General features: G+C 46.7%; 1 protein-coding gene across 2 annotated transcripts in view; it reads right to left on the bottom strand.

Annotated features, from left to right (window-relative positions):
- Positions 1-19,091, bottom strand: part of RASGEF1B (RasGEF domain family member 1B) — a 249,594-nt gene that overhangs the window by 28,248 nt on the left and 202,255 nt on the right. Inside the window, exon 1 of one of the 2 annotated variants that reach the window (XM_083756619.1) lies at positions 15,341-15,753. The exons of the other annotated variant lie outside the window; for it this stretch is intronic. The gene's annotated coding sequence lies outside the window, so the exon portion shown is untranslated. Of the gene's footprint in view, positions 1-15,340; positions 15,754-19,091 lie in introns of those variants that run through there. 2 annotated transcript variants of the gene reach the window in all.

Raw genomic sequence — 19,091 nt, 5'->3', positions numbered from 1 at the left:
AGTCCAATGACACTTGAGGATCCAAGTTTGGGGAAGGCTGGACTGGACAACAGAGACTTGCTCCAAACCATCCAGTATGGTCATGTCAATTGGAACCCAAATCTGTAGATTTGTCTACTGGGGAAAGTGTGTACCACAACAAACCTGGGGGTCCTTAAAGGTGGCACATGGCTCAAAGAAGCCAAGGTGATGCCCTCCAGATATTTCTGAACTGCATCTCCCACCTTCCCTGGCCATTTCCCATGCTCACTGAGGCTGTTGAGAGTTGAAGTTCACCTGAAGGGTCTATGGTCCTCCTTCTACACACCTGCAATAGAACTTCTGCCTGGGATCCTGACGATTGTCAGTTTCCTCCAGGGAAGTTACTCGGAGCTGTAATCCTGAATCAGTCAGGACTGTACCTACAGCTCTTTGCCCACCGACTCGGATTTCGGGTTCTGCCTCCCTTGGAACATCACATCTTCCACAGTCCCTCTACCCTCTCATCCCCTTGGGAACCATCATTCTCAAGCATCCTAGATTGGTGGACTTTCCACAAGAAAGAGCAAGAGGTATGTCGACACACCCTGTCCTGGGCAACAGGGATTATCTTCAGTGGCTGTTTTGTTTTGGCTAGCACAGTCTGGACCAGACAGCATCCTGGATGGCTGCCATGGTCTAGGGTTTATGCATCAGGGTTTTGTCACACAGAGGATGCTTCAATCTCAACCGATGGCCCCAAGTTGCTCTTTTGTCAGAAATGCAACAGACTTTCTATGTCATTGAGGCACTGCACACCGTGATCAACTCCTGCCCGGGAACCAATGTCCCCACTGTGGAAGGATGTGTGTGTACAGACTCATTGTTAAAACCATGTTGATGGAAGAAAACCTTACTCGGCTACGAGTGATCGCTGAAGAAGACAACACAACCATTTCCAGTCACACAGCCTACAACGCATCCCATCCTTGATGCAGCCACGTGTTCAGGGAAAAGGAATGATCACAGCAATGATGTCGGAACAGTCATCTCCCCGCCCCTCTGGGTTACGAGTCAAATTGCCAGGAATGTACATTTGTTCAAGTTTCATGCAAGAGGTTGGCATGTCTCCATATGCATGCATCTGCAAGGGCTACAGGCATGCAAGTAATGAAATGGACAACAAGGAGGAGTCAAACAGGAAAGAGGAGAACCTGCTAAGAACGCCCCACGAGTCATTCATCCTGAATGGTGCTGCCACACCCTTGATTGAGCAAGACTCCCAACAGTTTTAATCTCAAGATCAAATGAAGGAAATGGCTGGAGCTCGGTGGCAGAGCACATGCTTTTCATACAGTTCACTCCCCAGCATCTCCAGTTAGGGCTTGGGAGAGACTCTTCTCTGAAGCCCTAGAGACTGCTGCCAGTCAGTGTAGACCAAGGTTTACCTCGCCTGGGCTGGTTCACTCAGCGGGCTGGATTGCACATGCATGTAAGTGTGTGCGCCCATGATTTCCGGCGCCTGCGCCTGCGCAGACATTATTTTTTGCATCTGCGCATACGCAGACGCGATTTCCGGCACTGCGGAAGCGAATCCCCGCACTGCGCTGCGCTGGTTTAGCGTAGTGCATGGGAACTCGCTGAGCGGGTGGCTCGTTTCGGGGGTGGCTCGTGGGTCGGTTAAACGACCCCCGTGGGCCGCTTGTGGCCCATTGGCCTTAGGTTGCTTACCCCTGGTGTAGACTGTACAGAGCTAAATGGACCAGTGGTTTGACTTGGTATAGTGTTACTGTGGGGCCAATAGTGGTTAAGAGCGGTAGACTCGTAATTTGAAACTCCTTTGGGTAGTGATAAAGCAGGATATCAAATCCAAACTCTTCTTCTTCTTCCTGAAACCCTGGAGAGCTGGTTGCCAATTGTAATAGACAACTCGACAGACCGATGACCTAAGCAGTTTATCTTCTTCTCTCCCCGATAAGAAGATCCAGCTGGTGGCCCATCTAGTCCAGCCTCCTGTTCTCACGGTGGCCAACCAGACGCCTGCGGGAAACCCTCAAGGAGAACTGGAATGCAAGGGCACTTTCTGTTCCTGTGGTTTCCAGCAACAGGCATTCAGAAACACGGCTGCCTCCAACCCATAGTTGCTAGCAGTCACTGATAGCCTTATTCTCCATGAACTCTGCTCTCCATCCCATCCTTAACACAGCTGAGACTCTGCAAAAAAGAGTCCCAGCACACTGCACACACATGTGTGCCTGGGAAGTGCTTGATTCCATGCTTCCCGCAAAGATAGAATTGCAAATGCAGATGCCACCTCTTCTCTTTATCTATTGCAGGGGTCAGCAAACTTTTTCAGCAGGGGGCCAGTCCACTGTCCCTCAGACCTTGTGGGGGGCCGGACTATATTTTGGGGGAAAAGAATGAATGAATTCCTATGCCCCACTAATAACCCAGAGATGCATTTTCAGTAAAAGGACACATTCTACTCATGTAAAAACACGCTGATTCCTGGACCGTCCGCGGGCCGGATTTAGAAGGCGATTGGGCCAGATCCAGCCCTCGGGCCTTAGTTTGCCTAAAGGGACCCCTTACATTAGGTCCAGTCGCGGACAACTCTGGGGTTGCAGCACTCATCTCGCTTTATTGGCCAAGGGAGCCAGTGTACAGCTTCCGGGTCATGTGGCCAGCATGACTAAGCTGCTTCTAGCTAACCAGAGCAGCGTACGGAAATGCTGTTTACCTTCCCGCTGGAGCGGTACCTATTTATCTACTTGTACTTTGACGTGCTTTCAAACTGCTAGGTTGGCAGGAGCAGGGACTGAGCAACGGGAGCTCACCCTGTCGCGGGGATTCGAACCGACGACCTTCTGATCAGCAAGCCCTAGGCTCTGTGGTTTAGACCACAGTTTGCCTACCCATGCTCTATTGTGTGCCCAATCCTCCGGAGATTGGGGGTTGTTGTTGTTGCTGATGTTGTTGTTTTGATGGGGGGAAGACTCTTTTAAATAGTAAATAAATGCAGGACTTGGTGTGTTGCAGTCCAGGAAAGGCCCCAATTTTGGAAAACAAGTGGTAACAGGACAGCCTGTCAATACGTAGCTTCTCTCCCCACCCTCCTTCTCCATCTGTGTGCTCCAAAACTCCTAACAAAGCACTTTTCAGAGGGAGGGGAGGAGAAGCTATTAAGTTATTAGCTGGATTCCTGGGGACAAAAAAAAAAATGAAAGGAAGAAAATGCACCATGCAGCACAGAGAGCCAAAGGGTCTGGCTTGCTTCTGGCAACAGGTCAAGACAATGAAGGCATTCAAACTCTGCACGAGACTTGGAGGATTGAGCAAGGAAACAATAAGACAGAAAGCTAAAACACAGTGGCTTGGGGAAGGTGGAAGGCACACCAAGCTGGAGAGTCTCCCCTGGCCTGCCTAACCCCCCTCTCCCTTCGCTAATCCCTCTTTTTAAGATGCCAAAGGAGATTTGCATCAAAATAAGGGACGGCAGCAGGCTCAGCATCTGAAAAGTCACATTCATCACTCTGAGCAGCTGTTCGACCAGGGATTGGATTCCTCCCAGCACCAATAAGTCAGGAGGGGGTGGGGTGGGGGATGTGCATGAAGGGAAAGAATAAAACAGACCCACGTGCCTTCGCAGAAGGGGACAGACGCGCAGCAGGTGAAATTTTAGGCAGTGTGAGAATGCCACATGCCGCTTTGGAAGGAGAAGGCAGTTGGGGAAAGAAGAAGTGGGTAGGAAGTCCCTTTGTCTTCAGAGGGGATCACCAGCAGCAGAAAAAGAAGAGACAAATGGTACTTGGCCACTTCATGACCGCAGATGAGCTCCTTTTCCCCATCACTTCCTTCCATCTGCTATTTTGCAAAACCCAAAACAGAAACATGCACCAGTTTCCCCCAATGATGCTTCCCATAGACATCTCTTTGTCATACTCTAGAGGCAACAGAGCACCCAGACTCTTCCTTATATCACCAATATAATTTTTTTGGATATGAGATAATGGGAGGGATCCAGACCTGCTTTAGACATCTAAAGGCAAAAGTGTCCCTTGTTTGTTTGTTTGTTTTTTAAAAGCCAAACAAAGGACCAGCAGATTCCAATACATCATTGAATGTAAACATTCCAATATACATTCACATAAGACACTGATAAATATGCTCAAATTCAGAGTGGGAAAATGTTTCCCAAGCCTTTCATTGATGGGAAAGTCAGCTGAGAGCGCACAAATTAGGAATTAGCACAAGTGCAAATGTATAGGAATCCTATCGCTGTCACCCAAAAGGACTCAGGATGCAAGATTTAGAATAAAGACGACAACTCCTGTCCAAATCTAAACAATTTCTCCTCTGCATATCATAGAACTGCAGAGTTGAAAGGGACCACAAGGGCCATCTATAGCCCAAGCCCCTGGGATGCAGGAATCTTTTGTCCAAGGTGGGGCTTGAACCCACAACCCTGAGATGAAGAGCCTCATGCTCTACTGACTGAGCCACTCTGTTCCATTGGAGCCAAGAGGAACATCACCATGCAAGGGGAAGGACCACGGCTCAGTGGCAGAGCACCTGCTCTGCATGCGGAAGGTTGCAGGTTCAATCCCCGGTATTTCCAGGCAGGGCTGGGACAGACTCCCTTCCTGAAACCCTACAGAGATGTTACCTGCCAATATTGAACTACATCATGGGTAGGCAACCTAAGGCCCGGGGGCCGGATCCAGCTCAATCGCCTTCTAAATCCGGCCCATAGACGGTCCAGGAATCAGCATGTTTTTACGTCAGTAGAATGTGTCCTTTTATTTAAAATGCATCTCTGGGTTATTTGTGGGGCCTGCCTGGTGTTTTTACATGAGTAGAATGTGTGCTTTTATTTAAAATGCACCTCTGGGTTCTTTGTGGGGCATAGGAATTCATTCATTTATTTTTTCCCAAAATATAGTCCGCCCCCCCACAAGTTCTGAGGGACAGTGGACTGGCCCCCTACTGAAAATGTTTGCTGACCCCTGAACTAGATGGACTGATAATCTGACTTGGGGCTCCTCCAGACTTCCGCATGACAGAACGAAACACACTGGGCAATCTCCAGTTGTGCCCATCCATGAGAGAAAAGGCATTTGCTCATAGAATCACAGAGCTGGGAGGGACCCTGAGTTCCACCCAGTCCACCCCACCCCCTGCAATGCAGGAATATACAGTTGTGCAATGGGACTTCTCCTTGCTCCACTCTGTGACTCCCTTAGGCGCTGCCCCAGTCTGCTCTGAGGAGTTGAGGGACCCTCAGAGCTGATCAGGGGGCAGCGTTAGAGACTCAAGATATATGAGCTAGGTCCTTAAACCAGGGCTCCTTAAACCAGGGTTGTTACAGTCGCCAAAACAGAATGCCCCATTTTGGGGCCAGGCGACTTGAAAGTTTTATTTTCCAATATAGTGGTACCTCAGGTTAAGTACTTAATTCGTTCCGGAGGTCCATTCTTAACCTGAAACTGTTCTTAACCTGAAGCACCACTTTAGCTAATGGGGCCTCCTCCTGCTGCTGCCGCGCCACCGGAGCACGATTTCTGTTCTCATCCTGAAACAAAGTTCTTAACCCAAGGTACTATTTCTGGGTTAGCAGAGTCTGTAATCTGAAGCGTATGTAACCTGAAGCGTATGTAACCCAAGGTACCACTGTACAACCTTTTGGTTCCTGGAATTCATTCTGACCGTGCAGACAAAATATAATGGGTAGAATTCTACAGGATGTGTTGCTCCTGTGTGAAAATGGTCAAGATCCAAGGACCTCCCCAGGCACGCACCTCCAGATAGTGGAGACATCCGACGCCATCTTGGCACCTGGGCATCTCCCCTTGGTTGCAAAGGGACAATAGCCAGTTGCAAAATGTACCTGGTGCCTGTAGAATTTCGAACGCTGTCGGGGGGGGGGGGTTCCTCAGGAAGGAAGAGGTGCTACACTACAACTACAACATTGTCCTTAAGTGGCACCAGCCTTTTAAAGACCAGTTTCTCTTTGATATGTTTTCTGACGGCTGCTTTTTCTCCCTTCTCTCTGCAAGTTTTCTTCAAAGCCGGGCTTAAACCAGCCGAGCTTCCTCTAAACGCACCCCCTACCTCTCTTTTTAACAAAACAGAAGGCAAAGCGTATGCGTTTCAGAACCCCAAGATCCAAGCAGCTTGCTTAGCGTGAATTAGGACAATAATGGCATGACAATTCCACCAAGGACCCTGGGAGAATTCCGCCTCTGCCCCATTCGGTTGCAGAGAGATTTACGGAGTGAATTACGATGGACTTAGACCCCAGCCAAAGCCTGCAATAAAACTTCCCCCGTGCGGCAGGAGGCAGGAGATCGTTTGAGGCAAAAAGCTGCTTTTCTATGTCATTATTTACAACCAAGCAGCTGGAGGATGGGAAGGAGGGGCTGCTGGGCAGTGGTCCATGCTCAAGTGTAGCACACCGTTCCAGTTTTCAGCCTCACAGATCAAACTAATCCAGGGGCTGATGCTTCCTTAGCCTTGGGTGTGTGAACCCAAATGGTGAACAAGTGCCAGAGCAGCTTTCCCCAACCTGGTGCCCTCCAGATGTTTCGAACTGCAGCTCACGTCACCCCCCAGCTGTTTAGAGGGCACCATGTTGGGAATGGCTGCACTTGAGAACCTGCAAAGGGAGCAGACTAGGTTTCAAGGATTTTGGATAGCAAGGCTCAGAAAGAGACCTCAGGCCCCTGGTGCTGTTCCCAATAAGATTGTGCTGGGGTAGATGAACCATGGGGCAGATTTATGTGTCAGGTATATCATTTTTTAAAAAATTACTCAGATGTGTAGATATCAAATGCTACGGAGTACAAGGATCTCAAGGTCCATTCCTTTTTAATAAATTTGGTTTATCCAGGATTGAAGCTGGCCTGGTAACAGTTTCAGAAGTGCTCGTTGTTGATACCTTAGATCAGGGGTCAGCAAACTTTTTCAGGGGGCCGGTCCACTGTCCCTCAGACCATGTGGTGGGCCAGACTATATTTTGGGGAAAAACATGAATGAATTCCTATGCCCCACAAATAACTCAGAGACGAGTTTTAAATAAAAGCACACATTCTACTCATGTAAAAACACCAGGCAGGCCCCACAAATAACCCAGAGATGCATTTTAAATAAAAGGACACATTCTACTGACGTAAAAACATGCTGATTCCTGGACCGTCCATGGGCCGGATTTAGAAGGCGATTGAGCCGGATCCGGCCCCCGGGCCTTAGTTTGCCTACCCATGCCTTAGATTAGGGGAAGGAGAACAAGTTTCTCTTGAAGGCCCCATTCGAAAGAAGTCCAAACTGAGTGTGGGCAGAATCTGCATTGGGCAAGGAAACGTCTCTCTTCCTGCCACTTCTTCTATTTCCTTCCTCTATGCCAACCCACAAAATCAGACTAAGGCACTGCAGTTTGCCTCAGATAAGTTCCCCAAATTTCCATCTCTTGGTTCTGCTGATGGACTACATAAGCTGAGGAGAAATGTGACATTGATGCAAGTTGGCCGTTTAAAATACACTTATTGAGGATCCACCACCAATTCTGGCCCCCTCCTAACTAAATGCACATATCCGCATTTGCAGATAGTTGTACCTCAGCTCCCAAATGCTTTGGGAGTCAAACAATCTGGCTCCCAAGCGATCGAAAACTGGAAGTGTGTGTTCAAATGTTCTTTTGGAAGCCAAACACCTGACAAGCTCCCTGCAGCCAATCAGAAGTCGCGCTTTGAAAGTCAAACGTTTCGGAAGTCGAATGGACCCTGTTCGGCTTCCAAGGTACGACTGTATATGAAAGTTCAACCCTCCTCCCTGCACCCTTGCTGTTCACAAGCTTAAAATTTGGAGAGGTGTACAGATGCTTGACACAGACATGTGAAAATACATTGATTAGCCACAAAATGGGTTTCGACGAAAAAGCACAGAGTTCAGGATATGAAGAAATGCATGCAGCCTCAGGACTTTCTTGTCTGGTGAAATCTAATCCAATTGCAGCGGTGCTAATTTCTTCCAATATAAAACTTGATCAAAAGCAGGAGGAGAAAGAAGAACTGGTTTCAGGATGGCCAGCCTTCAGCAGCTGGGTTATTTCATCAGCCAGCAATTCTCCAGTTGAGCAGAAGGTGGAACCTGACTCCAAACCCCTGGATCAAAGTCTCAGCCTCTCAAATCATCACACCTACAAAGTCAACAGATTAAGTGGGATCTTCCAAGTACACATTAAGAAGCAGACACAGTAGATGGGAAAGAAAAGGGGGCTCTTTATCTCCATGTACAGCTTACAAGAAAATGTTACAGAGGGGAATGCTTTGGGGATGATTAAGAGACTTTAACTTTTAACCTCTTATTCAGACAGACTTAAGGCATGCACACCCACACGCTTTATGGGGCACTCGGAAAACAAAACTCTTCAGAGCGAGGAAAGCAGTTCTGAGTCACTCTGTTATCTTGCAATATGTCTCAGGAACTTGGCTTCACTCTGACTATTTTTACATTAGGCTAGACACACAAACACACACACACAGGCTTCCAAGTACACTAAGAGCAGACTTTGTCAACCTGGCGCCCTCCAGATGTTTCAGACTAGAACTCAATTCTCTAGTCCAAAACAGCTGGAGGGCACCAGGGTGGCAAAGGACAATATAGTGGTACCTCGGGTTACATACGCTTCAGGTTACATACGCTTCAGGTTACACACTCCGCTAACCCAGAAATAGTGCTTCAGGTTAAGAACTCTGCTTCAGGATGAGAACAGAAATCGTGCTCCGGCAGCGCAGCAGCAGCAGGAGGCCCCATTAGCTAAAGTGGTGCTTCAGATTAAGAACAGTTTCAGGTTAAGTACAGACCTCCGGAATGAATTAAGTACTTAACCCGAGGTACCACTGTACATTTTTTGCTTGTGTGAGGTTTCATTTCACAACTCACAACAATACAATAATGACTTGCAGTTGTTCCTATCCTCGTCCATATCATCGCATTACCTGGTAGTGGCATTTTTCTGGCCAAGCCTGTGGCAGATCAAATCCAAATCAGAGATAGTACAGTAACTCTTACTGTAAATTTAACAGAAAAAGTAACCAGGGAGAACATTCCATCTCTCCTTACAGTAGAACCCAGTGACATCCAATGGATGCCTTTGAGAGGATAAGGCTCTCAAAGGCATCAAATCAGGCCGGATGCCACCTATCAGTTGTCGGGGATCATGAGTAAAAGCATTTGCTGCCTGCCATGAATGTTCCCAGCAATATTATTTTCTGCAAAGTTTTCCTCTGCACTGGCGGAGGAGAAGCAGGAACGGTGGACACCTGCCTTGGCTAGCAGAGTTCCCCCAGGCCTTGGACAGCACCAGAAAGATGATTTCAACAGGTGTTACTGGAAGAACTGCCCTGACTGGGTGCTTTTCAGGTGTGCCTCATCAGTTAACTGATCCAAGTGCTCCCACACAGACAACACAAACAGTTCCAGAGAAAATGATCTGAAGACCGCAGCCCAAGAGAAAGCATAAAACCATCTACCTATTAGAAACACATTTGGCAGATGAGTTTCTGTTCTTCATAATGGCACAGAGATAGGGAATCACCAGCCAGGGGCCTGGATGTGGCCCTTCCCACATTCCCAAGTCACACAACACAACAGTCCTTCTTTGTACTCTTCTTGAAGGTTTTTGCTGGCCGGAACATAACTCTACCCATGTGCTCCTTGCTTGACCTGGGTCCCAACCTCCCTTCTTTTAACTTGAATCCATTGATTTGGGTCCTAGCTTCCAGAGCAGGAGAAAGCAAGCTTGCTCCATCCCTCATGTGGCTGTACTCAATACTGCAACATTTTGTTGCAGGTCCACTTGCCCCCTCCCATCTCTAAACAAGGCCAGATGTTAACAAGACCTTCCCAGCTATGCTCTATTCAGCATTAACCAGGGGTAAAGATTCAAACTCTTTCCCTTGTCTGATACTCTCTCACATGCTTTATTTTTTCCACCTCCTTCCAGGAGCTAGTTTCTATGGGGGCAAATACTATCCCTGCGTTAAGCCATCTTTGGAGAGATTGCTTGCAACCTTCACCACATAATAATATTTGCAATACAGGTTCGCCTCATTCCAGTATACCTGAAGGAGCGTCTCCACCCCCTTCGTTCTACCCGGACACTGAGGTCCAGTGCCAAGGGCCTTCTGGCGGTTCCCTCGCTGTGAGAAGCCAAGTTACAGGGAACCAGGCAGAGGGCCTTCTTGGTAGTGGCACCCGCCCTGTGGAACACCCTCCCACCAGATGTCAAAGAGAAAAACAACTACCAGACTTTTAGAAGACATCTGAAGGCAGCCCTGTTTAGGGAAGCTTTTAATGTTTGGCAGACTATTGCATTTTAATATTTTGTTAGCAGCCGCCCAGAGTGGCTGGGGAAACCCAGTCAGATGGGCGGGGTATAAATAATAAATTATTAACATCATCAACAACAACAATAACCATATCACACAGCCATAAAACCGGGTTGGGGAACCTTTTCCAGACTGAGGGACGCATTCCTTTCTGGACCACTTTCCAAGGGCCATATACAAGTGAGCATTGGGCAGAGCCAGAGTGGGTGGAACCACAAACAGAAATTTACAGTAGTCTAGTTTTGACACGCACACCCCATGCTCCACCCAGGCAACGAAGTGGCATTATCAAGGTTTCCATCCCTAGCATATAGAAATCATTCCGCACTATGTTTGGGGACGAAGGGACGAGTCACCGGTTGACACCCAAGTCTTACTTGCCAGATCTTATGATCAAAACAAGGCAGCTGCCCTACCAAACTCCAGATCTTCTCCCTGCCTTCCCTTTCTCTGTTCCGCATCTCGCCCGGTCCTAAATTTAGAGGGCTTAGCAACACTCAGCCGCACTGTGGGAGGGTGTTTTCGTGTCTCCAGGCTTGGCAAGGCGAGCCAAAACAAACCCGTTAGTGCAGAAACGAGAGGGGAAGAGAACAGCACAGATCTCCCAACGGAGGAGGAAGTAGACCAGCCAGACAAGACATTTTTAAAGGTCTGCCGCCCCTGTAAGCTTCAGCTCTGAATGATAAGGTTTCAGTTCTCCTCGATTTGCCCTGTTCTTTGCTTGTGCCACACACTAGCTTCATTAAAGTGGACAGCGCGTTGGGAGCTCCTGGGGAGGAGGAACCCATGATTCTCTCCCTCTCTCTCTCTCTATATATATATATACACACATATACATTTTTACTGATTTTTTTTAACATATCAGTTCCAACAGTCATACAACGTAACTTCTCATCTTATACACTATTTTTAGACTTCCATCAACACCACTGATGATTTGCCGTTCTTTATCCCTTATTATGCATTTCTTAGTTTCTAGATTACATTTAACTGTCCTTTTTTTAAAAAAAAATATTTTTTATTGCTTTTTAACATACATACATATCATACATATCACAAACATACTTACACAGCCAAGAAAAAAGGATAAAAGAAAAAAAAGAAAAACGAAACATGTAATACATAAAAACATAGACAACTCAACTTACATTGACAAACACTCATCGACTTCCCTTTATCTCGATTTCGGAATAAAGTTATCATATTTTTTATCCGCAGTGTTTCATTTTTCAAGCAATTTTTACGTAGTAAGCGTTATCTCATACCTACTGTGATTTTTCAAATATATATTTGTTTTTTATCAACATTTTTATTTTCCTTTTATTTCTGTTTCCATATATAACTTAAACTTATCCCATTCATTATTAAATTTTGTACTTTTTTGATTTCTTATTTTCTGTGTCAATTTTGCCAGTTCTAAATAGTCAAATAGTTTAGATTGCCACTCTATTATCGTTGGGATTTTAGACATTTTCCAATACTGTGCTATGAGGGTTCTGGCAGCCACTGTTGCGTATTGAAAAAATGTTTTATCTTCCTTTTTGATTTCTTCGCCAATTATCCCCAGGAGGAAAGCTTCATTTAACTTCATTTAATTCTCTTCATAGTCTTTCTTGCAATATTTCAAATAATCCACCTTACAAAACCTCTTACAGTCCTACTAGTGTAATCTGTTCATCACAATTACTTTTCAAATAGTTCATATATTTGCTCCAGTCTTCTAAGAATCTCTGATCCCGCAGATTTCGAACCCTTCCTGTAAATTTATCTAATTCTGCGTAGTCCATCAACTTCATCCTCCATTCTTCTTTCGTTGGTAGTTCTTCTTGCTTCCATTTTTGTGCCAATAATATTCTTGCTGCTGCTGTTGCATATAAAAACAACTTACAATCCTGTCTAAACCCGTGGTTCTCTATATGTTGTTAGACTACAGGTTGTATCACCCCAGCCTACTGCTCCTGTTGGCTGTGGCTAATGGATTCAAACAGCACCTGCCGAGCCACTGGCTCCCCATCCTCGACAGGAGGATTCTAACTCTGGTATGGCTGATCTGCATAACCTCGTGGCTTCAGTTCTAGGATAGGAGAACAGAGACTTCATTGGCCATTGTCCCAAAGTGCCCTCTGCTTAGTCAAGGTATGACAGGTAGCTATGATGGAAAGGGCATCTTCCACAGTTGACATACCGTGTCCACTTCTGGGCACCACCATTTAAGAAGGATGTTGACAAGCTGGAACATGGGCAGAACCAAGGGCAACCAAGATGATCAAGGGTCTGGAAGCCAAGCCCTATGAGGAAAGGTTGAGGGAGCTGAGTATGTTTAAGCCTGAGAAAGAGGAGACTGAGAGGAGATATCTTCAAATATCTCAAGGGCTGTCACATGGAGGATAGAGCAAGCTTCTTGTCTCCTGCTCTGGAGGGTAGGACTCGAACCAATGGCTTCAAGTTACAAGAAAGGAGATTCTGACTAAACTTCAGGAATGATTCTCTAAGGGCAAGCACTGTTCAACCGTAGAACAGACTCCCTTGGGAGGTGGTGGACTTTCCTTTGTTTGAGGTTTATAAGCAGAGGCTAGATGGCCTTCTGTCACAGTTTAGATTCTTGCATAGCTGGGGGTTCGGCTGGATGACCCTCAGGGTCCCTTTTCCAACTCTACAATTCTATGGTTCTATGGTTCCTGTCCGCCATGAAGTCCTCCAATTCTGATTTCAAGCTTTTTAAACAAAGATGAGCGAACATTAACAGCAGAGGAGCTGGTTAGAAGGGCTTAGGTTGCATTTTCTTAAACCAGTCAAACTTACTTCCTAGTGAATACAGTATGTTTTGTGATCACGTTGCCACAGTGACATAGTGGAGCAGGGACTCACTAGTCGTATCAGAGCAGAAACAACAGCATCATCTCCATGGGGCTCTATTTACCAATTCTCAGAATGCCAAATAAATAAGCTTTTCACAGAGAGAGACCTACTAAATCTGTGGAGGAGGACAGGTTAGGTTGCATTAGCATGCACAGCTAAAGGGTTAACCTGCCATTTTTATCCTGAAAGTTGCAAGGTCCCTGGTATTATAACCAAAATGCCACAAAGCACCGAGCAACCTTCTGAGTCCAGCAGAACTCTTCATCAGGCTAGATATTAAGCAAAAGTGGAAGGGGCCAGAGTTCAGCAAGAAAGATGACTTAGTAGTGTTATAGTTTTTTGGGGGGGCAGACTCCCCTAAATACCTGGAACCATTAAAGGGTCAGAATTGAATCAAGCCCCCTGAATTTTCAGAGCAATTCAATTGCTGGAAGAGCCAGGCTGATAATGAGTACGAGTTGTTAACTAAGGCAAGGTGATGAGCCATTAAGAAAGTGAGGACTCAGTGCCTAAGTGGGCAGAGACCAAAAGAATGTGGAGTTTTTTAGGATTTCAGTTTCAGGTCTTTTCAGATCCCTGGCTACAGCTTGGGAGAAACAAGAACCTTTGGGAGTGCAAACCCCTCCATCGTAGGTTCAGCGTAGGTAAATGGACCATATCTCATAAAGACAACACAGTCTCTGTTGTGCCTTAACGCGAACCCTGGGAAAGTGCCTAGACCCCCAGACTTTCACACAGCTCAGAGATTGGAGAGGCGTGAAACAGTATTAAAGCCAGAATGCCTGCATTGATTAAGAAAAATCACTTTTACTGTACCGTCTTTAAAGGGACATACCTGTGGGAGGGTGTCTCATAAAAGAGCACCCGTGCACCGTTACATCACTGGGTTGCAAACAGGTCTACACCAGTCTCATTTTTCACGGACTGACAAGCAAACAGCTTAAAGTACACAGCTGATGCATTTCAGTGCAGCTCAGTATCGGTTTACTGTTTACAAAGCCCTTTGAATAGGGGACCTAGCTGAAATCACCCATGCGCTCACCTTTTGACATCAACTCCATTTACTGAACAACACTTTAAAACACATTTGAAGCCTGTGACTTCTCCTAAAAGAATCCTGGGCACTGCAGTTTATTAAGGATGCTGGGAACTGTAGCTCTGGCAGGGGGGAACTACAGTTCCCAGGTTTCTCCACAAGGGAGTCCTGTGCATTAAATGTGCATGGAATGGATCTGCCCTATAAAATCCCATCAATCCATCTGTCGAGTTATTCAGTTCTGTTCAAAGGAGCTGCCCTCTTGAAAGGTATACCCTGACCCCTCACAGCAAGTCGTCTCCATGCATCCTCTACATTACTGAGGCGAGTATTTTGGAATTCCTCTCTTGTTTACAAAGAAAAGAGCCCTAGGAAGTCAGCCTATATATGGGAAGAAATGCATTCCTCGTCGTTTTACGCAGCATGGAAATTAACAAAAGGGGAATCCTGAATTCAAGTGACAAAAGAAAATACTGATGACCCCCTTAAATATTTTTTTACAAAAAAGAAACGTAAACAATGCAACTTAGCGATCGATGTGTCACTTAAGCAAGAGTACTGCGCTTAAAATTATAATGTGCGTGCACCCCTAAGTTATCCAAGGCTACCCCAGCGTCAAACTAGTTTCAAGAGCGAATAAACTGGTTTATGTGACCCGGGAACGTGGCCATATAGGTTGAAAAACACGCTCCCGATTTCCCACCTTCTCTTTCCAATCTCCTTGGCTCAGTAGCGCAAAGCACTTAGATGTAAGTTACACTGATTTCCAAAGAAGGGGCCCTCCACGTTCCACTCAATATAGCGCGTCACGTTCCACTCAATAAAGCCTTTGATAGCATGCAGGATCTGGTCCTCCGCACAAGTCCGCGAAATATAAAGAAAACAAGGTGTTGGAAGCAAGGGAGGTAAATTTCATGGGTCGCCGCAATACTAAAAAAACACACCTTGGGAAAATGAAACCCGGCAGAAATCGGTGGAACTTCACGAGTCAAGCGTACAACACGGTCCACATTGCTAGTGCGCTCAGACGACGCTACATCAACCCGAAGGCATTCACAGACACGGAAACGCTCGTTCCCACGCACGCGCGTCTTTTTACCTGGCTCAAAGGATCTCCGGATATAGGCTACAAGTTTTCTCCAATTTCTGTCGCCGAGTCTCTTCAGGGCGCCAAAGCGCAGGTTTCCACTGCAGAGATGAGCTCGGAGGCTCAGAAAGGAAAACTTCACCTCGACTCTCCCGAGCGCAGCCCTCCACAAGATCCAACCTCTGCGCGAGATCCTTCGCCGAGGTCCAAGCAGCCCCGCGCACCGGTGCAGCTCTGCGCGACCTCCTAACAAACCCGCCCGCCCCCTGTCTAAATTATGGAATTAAAATAAATAAGAACCTAAATCTATCAATCTAGTAGCGCAGACAAAAATATAACACCCGGCGCGCCTTTCTGCAGCTGCAAAACTGATCGCTGTGCCAGCCGCGAGTGTACTAGTAGCGCACACGCCCCCTTCTCCCGGGGCCTTTGACTCCGCCCCCCAGAATTCCTCCACCAATCCTAGCTCGGAATCTCTCTACCTACGGGGGGGGAGGCGGGGGAGGAAGGAGAGAGCAACGCTGAGAAGCAGAGATCAGAGCAAAAGGGAGTTTTGTTGTTTTCGCCTGTGTTTCACTGCCCCCCCCAAAAAAAAGCAAGCGCGAGAAGGATTTCCATAGAATTGGAGAGTTGGAAGGGGTCCCAAGGGTAATCTAGTCCAACCCCCTGCAATGCAGGAATTCTGCACACAGCCGTCCCCGGGTGGGCTCGAACCACCAACAGCAAAACGCACCGACGGATTTTTGATCAAGGAAATGGTTTGGGGGTTTTTATTTGGCAGGGTTAACCACAAGACTGTGTTCGGATCTCTCGTCTCTCTTAATTTCTTTGGAGGTGGGGTGTGCGTTACATTTAACTATGCCTACAGTGGCAACAGAATGAGGTGGAGACTGTCTATACCATTTCAGACAGAACGGATCATATTTTTTAAAAAAGTTAATCTTATTGTTTCGCTGTAGGGGTTAACTGTTTTGCTTGTGCAATCAGCATAAATCTCAGACCTGAGGATGACTCAAGCATCTTCCTGGGTTTTTTTGCAACACTGCCCTAGGCACGGTTCCTCAAAAGTTAAAAATTCTACTGAGTTCAGTGGAACACTAGATAGTGACGTGGACAGTGGGAGAGAGGACTCAATGGAGTATCCTGCACAGGGTCAGCCACCCATGAGGCCAAGGGAAGCAACCGCCTCAGGGGGCAGGATTCACCAGGACAGCAGATCCCAATGTCGACCTTTCTTCCCTCCTTGTTCCTGAAGCAGATCGTCCCTCATGTTCACCCCTGCTTCCCTGGCCAGGGCACCATTTAGGGGTTCACCTCAGGTGTCAAAATGCCCAGGGCCAGCCCCTAATCCTGAGCTGAATCAATTCTCACGCTGCAGTGCAATGCTATGTTGCAGCATTCAACTTCTAATGATGATGATGATAATAATAATAAATAATAATAATAATAATAATTTATTTGTACCCTGCCCATCTGGCTGGGTTTCCCCAGCCACTCTGGGAGGCTTCCACAAAGACCAAAAATACACTAATATGTCATACATAAAAAACATCCCTGAACAGGGTTGCCTTAAGATGTCTTCTGAATGTCAGGTAGTTTTTTTATCTCTTGACATCTGATGGGAGGGCGTTCCACAAGGCGGGCGCCACTACCGAGAAGGCCCTGATGATTATTTCCATTTTAAAGATGCCCAAATCGAGGCTGAAAGGAGGGCTAGTGAGTTGCTGAAGGCCACAGAAGTCAGGGTGAGTGGGGAGGGCAACCCAGATTTAAAGCACATGGCCTCCCCTAGAGAATCCTAGGCAGTTTCCCCCTCACACATTTCCCAGCACCCGCAACAAAATGCAATGAAATCCTGGCAAACATGAATCTTTAAAATGGGAATAAAAATTGTTGTTATTTACTTATATGCCAACCATTTCACTGGGTTGCTCCAACCACTCTGGGCGGCTCCCAGCAAAAAAAAAACAGTAAAAACGCAGTACAGCATCAAACACTAAAAGCTGCCTTCAGATGCCTTTTAAAAATCACCTAGCTGTTTATCTCCTTGACATCTGATGGGAGGGCGTTCCACAGGGTGGGTGCCACTACCGAGAAGGCAGCTCTGCCTGGTGTCCTGTAACCTCACCTCTCACAATGTGGGAACTGCCAGAAGGCCCTCGGAGATGGACCTCAGTGTCTGGGCTGAACGATGGGGGTGGAGACGCTCCTCCAGGTATACTGGGCTGAAGCCGTTTAGGGCTTTCAAGGTCAGCACCAACACCTTGAATTGTGCTTGGAAATGTACTGGGAGTCAGTGTAGATCCTTTAAGGCTAGTGTTATGTGGTCTCGGAGGCCGCTCCCAGTCACCAGTCTGGCAGCCGCATTCTGGATTAGTTGTAGTTTCCGAGTCACCTTCAAAGGTAGCCCTGTGTAGAGCGCATTGGAAGATAACCATGCACCACTCCGGTGAGACAATAATAACCACCAGCTTGTTGCAATGGAGAGAAAAAAATAGCAGTGAAGTATAAGATAAATCAATCCTAGTAATAAGAGATGCCTGCAGTTTTAGAAGGCAGCCAGCAGGAGAAGCCTGACTAGATTAGGTTTCCTCCTGGCTGCTATGAAGTTAATGTACAAAGCAGGCTTCATTTCTCCCCTGGCTGACAAATACCACAATCATGAAAGTAAGGAGGAGATTGGAGATAAAGTGGAGATACAGGAGGGGTTGGGGCTCTGTGGAATATCTTACAGTATTCGATTGCAGTGAAATAATAGGCAATCAACTGCTTTTATTTGTTTACAGTACAGTCATACCTCGGTTAACAGATGCTTCAAGTTGCATTTTTTTCGGGTTGTGGACCGCCAAAACCCAGAAAGGGTTACTTCCAGGTTTCGATGGCCGCGCATGCACAGAATCGCTAAAGCGCACTTTGCGCATGCACAGAAGCACCGAATCGCAACCCGCGCGTGCACAGACACGGGTTGCGAATGCTGCGGGTTGCGAACATGCATCCCACACAGATCACGTTCGCAACCTGAGTGTCCACTGTAGTTTATATAGGATGCCCAATTACGGTAAAAACTATATTCGGGGTTTTTAACGAAATATTTTCCATAAGTAACAAAAGTACATTCTGTGCCTCTGTTTTTAAATCGTAGCATCTTTCATACAATTTGATTGCCGTCCCTTAGAGACAATTTTTTTTGCTGTAGTCCATATGGGGTTGAGGGGGAAAGAGAGGGGGGGAGAGAGGGGGAGAGAAATTTAGGGGAAATGTGGAAGGGGCGGAGAGGAGGGAAACATTAAACTTTCATTCTCTGTATAATATATGAGCGGAGTTTTTCATGGAATTGTAGAGTTGAGGATCATCTCGTCCAACCCCTTGCAAATGCAGGAATATGCAGCTGTCACATTTTGTATTCTTATCAATACAAAATTGGGTGTGGCATGGAATTTGGTGTTTTTTCTTCTGATAGGGTGGCCCAGAGGAAAAAAGTTCGAGAACCACTGCCCTAACAGAGTGGCAATTCTGCTGCCCCTCAACGCAACAGGCAAGGAAAGGAGATGCAGGAAAGGACTGTGGGGAAATTGGTAGGAGAATTTGCCCTTGCCAACATACTGAAAAGGATCTGATCAGGCGAAGCCTTTATTGGATCACCCATTGGGCAATGCAGACATTTGCCTCAGGCTCAGGGCTTGCGGGAAGCGTCACGTTGCAGAGTTCCCAAGTATTTTTCAGTCAGAGTGGCAGCAGGAGGTGGCCCCTGAGTCCTCCTGCT

The sequence above is a fragment of the Podarcis gaigeae genome (genome assembly GCF_964106915.1).
Source record: "Podarcis gaigeae genome assembly, chromosome: 9".
Taxonomy (NCBI): Eukaryota; Metazoa; Chordata; class Lepidosauria; order Squamata; family Lacertidae; genus Podarcis; species Podarcis gaigeae.
This window is presented reverse-complemented; position numbering and strand designations above follow the sequence as displayed.